Genomic DNA, 4,677 nt, shown 5'->3' with positions numbered 1-4,677 from the left:
GAATAGAAGCCAGCATGTCAAAGAGATATCTCCACCCCCATGTTTATTGCAATGCTGTCCATAAGAGCTAAGATTTGGAATCAAAATAGCAGTGCATTAATGGGTGTATGAATAAAGAATATGTGCTGTTATACACAACCAAATATTATTCAGCCATAGAAAATGATGTCATTTCTGACAACATAGATGAATCTGGAAGACATTATGTTAAGTGAAATCAATCATTCAGACAAAGAAAGCCAAACACCATAAGTGCCCTCTTATATGTGGAAGATTTAAAAAGTTCGTATCATAGAAGTAATACAGTGGTTACCAGAGGCTAGGAAGGGTGGTGGTAGGAAGAATGGAGAAAGAATGATTAATGGGAGAGGTAGTTTTTCATATTCTATAGCACATTAGAGTAAACATGGCTGACATCAGTTTCTTGTATAGTTCAAGAGGTTTGTATAAAGGATTCTGAATACTCCCAACCCAAGGAAATAATGACTACTGAGATGATAAATTTACCACTTTCCTTGATCTGACCATTATGCACTGTATATATGTACTATAGCAATGTACATCACAAAAATGTGTAACTATGTTGTTGGTTAAAAATAAAAATACATATAGAAGACAAAAATAAATAAAGTTCTGTTTCTTTATAAATCACCCATAGCAGCTCTGAACAGATTAAGATATTCAGATTCATTTCAAGACACATCACTATATATTTCTCTAAGTAACCTTTTGAAACATCACATACATCTAGATTTATTTAGCAATCCAACCCCAAATAAAATATTCATCTCTAGAACTGTCTTTTATCTGCACATAAAAGATTAAGCCCATCAACTATTTATCATCTGAGAGCCAAATACATATTTACCATTTGAAAATTTATCTGCAGCTGGGGATTTAGCTCAGGTTCCAATGCCTGCCTTGCAAGTGCAAGGCCCCAAGTTCAATCCCCAGTGCCAAAACACATACACACACACACACACACACACACACACAATAAAAATTTATCTGCTAACTTCTGCCTTAGCAGAAAGAAAAGCCCAAAACAAGCCCAATGATGGGAATTATCTTCATGATTAAACTGATCAGTGAGGTACTTGATCCATTGCTTATGGTGGTTGCTTCAAAAGTAATTGATTTAGTCTATTGCACATAGTTTTTAAAATTTAATAAATTAGAACATTAGCTAGCGTTGCTGTCTAAATTTTTTTATTTGAAACATCTCTGAATAAGTTCAAATGCGTTAAAATATAATCAGTGATTCTCAACCTTGATTACATATTGTAATTATCTGTTAAGCTGTGAAAAAATGTTGGTATCTTGCCAAATAATTGCCCCACCCTCAGAGATTTGTATTCTATTGGTTTATAGGTGACATAAATGTGATGTTAATGTGCAACTAACCCACTGATCTAGTTAAAATATTACCAGAGGATATTTCTTGATTAATCAAAATATCTATTTCCCTGAAATGCCAAAATGAATAATTCTTTATTTCATAATAATTTTTATAACTGGATTAAAGTGGTTCATATATAGGGTGACCTTACAATTTATTCTCCAAAACGGGGTGCTTCTGAAAGTGAAAGTGGTTACTATATAAGATCGGCCTAAGATAACAGGGGTAATCAAGGCTCTTTTGAGTGAAACACAGAGCCTTATGATCACCCAACTTATAAAAACTTACTGGGTATTTTTTTAACTATTCCATTTTTGTAAAGAATTTTTTAAAACAGTGTGTAGTTGTAACTGTCAGGTGATTTTAAGGTTTCTAATGACTAAAGACAGTTCGAATAACAACACCTGAAGGTTAGCATTTCAACTCTTGATCCCCTGGATAAATGCCTATTTTTTTAGAATCACATGTGAAGAGATTTTGGGACTAAATTAAGATTTGCTGGGAGAGCAAACTAAAATAGTAGAGATAATATTTTAAATACCATTATTTTTCTGTGCCAGCTCTATTTTAGCAGATAATCATGTGCAATAATGCTGACTCTCAAAAATGGTAGATTGAAATAATTCATTTCTATTCTTAATTAAAACTGAGAAAGTAGGAACTAGTAACACAATGCATGCCAGAGCTGCATGTGCGCAGCATCAGAGATAAGAAGGGGATTGCAACAAAGGTTTGCTTCTTGAGTTCCTTGAACATTCCCATGGAAAGAAGACAGAATGGAAGCTCTTGGCTGCCACACTGACACGTGTGACACCTGAGGCAGCTCTTTTCTTGCCTAGGCTGCTTGAAGCCGCTCCCTAGGTCCCTAACGACTCAAGGTCACCGGCTACACTGCCCGTGTGCTCTGAGTCTGAGAGTCACTCTATGGTGTCCCACGGATACAGTAAATCTGAGGCGTTTTAGTGGTGGGCTCTAGTATTAGACCTTAATGCCAGCTTGTCTTGAGGACAGAAAGGGACACAGAGTACGATGATAAGAAAAACCATTCTGCACACAGACTTAAACAAAGCGATCGAAGGTACCTGAAAAAACTGGGAGGACACACTACCCTGCTCACTACATCTTTAGACAGAGTTGACTTTTTACTTCATCCGTGCCCTTCCTGAACCACTGAGTGTGCAAAGAACAACTGTCTGTTTCCTCATTTACAAGAATATGATGTGAGGGTTATCAAGATTTTCCCTCTCGGTGCAGATTATGGAATCTCTAATTTAGTGCAAATCTCAGTTTATAAAGGCTTCCCTCATTGCAGTGGAATGATTGTATGTATGAGTCATGCTATATTGTGACTAAATCATGAGACAGACTTCCTTGAAAGCCTTGTCCAAAACCAGAAAACTGGAATAACATATTTAGGGGGCTGAAAAAAGAATTACAATGTATTATGTACATGTAGCAATGCCCCACAAGGAATACGATCATTATATACCACAAATACGTACTAATAAAAAATAAAAATTGAAAAAAGAGTATTTCGGCTGACAAAGAATTTCCTAACCTTGTTTTCACACTGGCAGCTCATATACTAGAATTGCCTAACTTTACAAAAACAAAATCTCACACAGTAGGAAATTTTTATTCACATGCTAGAAAGAGGTTCTCCAAAAATGCGTGCTTCATATCACCAGCTGCTTGAATGTTTACTAGAGATCCACACAACAATAGCCTCCTGGTCAAACGTTTGTGTGGAATGTTTACTAATAAAGTTAAATAGATTTTTTCACAGCATCCTCTGACAGTCTAAAATGCACTGTGAACTCCAAAAAGAGGGGTAGGCATGCATGTTTTCACAAGATTATTCATCCTTCTTCTTTTCAGAAAGCCAATGAGCAGGGCATGGTGACGCACACCTGAAATCCTGGCACTCAGGAGGCTGAGGCAGGAGGATCCCTGTGAGTTCGAGACCAGCCTGGGCTACATAGTGAGTTCCAGATCAGTCTCAACTACACAGTGAGGCCCTATCTCAAAGAAAGAAGAAAGAAAGAAAGAAAGAAAGAAAGAAAGAAAGAAAGAAAGAAAGAAAGAAAGAGAGAAAGAAACAGAGAGAGAAAGAAAGAGAAAGAAAGAGAGAGAGAGAGAAAGAAAGAAAGAAAGAAAAAGAAAGAAAGAAAGAAAGAAAGAAAGAAAGAAAGAAAGAAAGAAAGAGAAAAAAGAAAAAGAGAAAGAATGCCAATGAAACTCGCAGTCAGAAAAATATATTGCAATGTGGCCAGTAATTTATTTTGTAAACAAGCATCTTCCCTTAACTTTTCCCCACTTAAACTAACTACATTTTGTCCAAACTTTGTGGAAAAGGAACATTAACCAGAAATCTAGAAGCCTCTAATCAATGAAATACCTTTTAAAAATGAAAGTGAAATAGAGCTTTTCTTCAATACTGGAGATGGAACACAGAATGTTCACCCTAAGATACCTCTCCATCTACTTTCTAGGTTTTATTCTGAGACAACTCCTCATAAAGTTGCAAAATTGACCATGATGACCTCAAACTTATGATCCTCATGTCTCAGCTTCCTAGAGTGCTGGGACTATAGAATACCCAACGTGAAATGGATTTTAACAGACAAAATCTGATTTATCACCAGCAAAGCTTTAAAAACAGATATATTGCATGGTATTCCTTAGGTATTAAAAAAACTCCAAAAAGAAGTTCAGATATAAATTATACTTATAATAAAAGTAATAAAATATACAGATAAATTGAAAAGAGGATTAATGGAGTTAAAGTACTAACATACTTGCATTTTCAAGTAGGTGCTAAATGTACAAATTTATACTAGAGTTTAATAAATGAAAGATGCAGGTTATAATACCAATATTTAACAATAAAAGAGTGTTCACTAAGACATAGAGGAAAAATAATAAAAAGGTCATTTTAAAAAGCTTAAGAAACAGCATAAAAGATAAAATAGAAAACAGCAAGACAACAGATTTAAACCTGCTTATATGAGCAATTAAAATAAATTTAAATGGGCTAAATCATTAAATTAGAAAAATAAAACTACATCACACTAGACTTTCCAAAAGCATAAACATATTTTGCTATAGTTTGTATATATGTATTAACTCCAAATTCATCTGCTGGAACTTGAGGAGGTAATTACATCATGAGAGTCCCAACCTCACCAGTGGGGTTAGTACTGTATAAAAGGTTGTCAGGTAACTAGCCAGGCTATTTAGTTCTCCCTTCTGCCTTCCACAAGGTGAGCACACAGCAC

This window comes from Fukomys damarensis, unplaced genomic scaffold (genome assembly GCF_012274545.1).
Source record: "Fukomys damarensis isolate Sample0158 unplaced genomic scaffold, DMR_v1.0_HiC HiC_scaffold_12, whole genome shotgun sequence".
NCBI lineage: Eukaryota > Metazoa > Chordata > Mammalia > Rodentia > Bathyergidae > Fukomys > Fukomys damarensis.
This window is presented reverse-complemented; position numbering follows the sequence as displayed.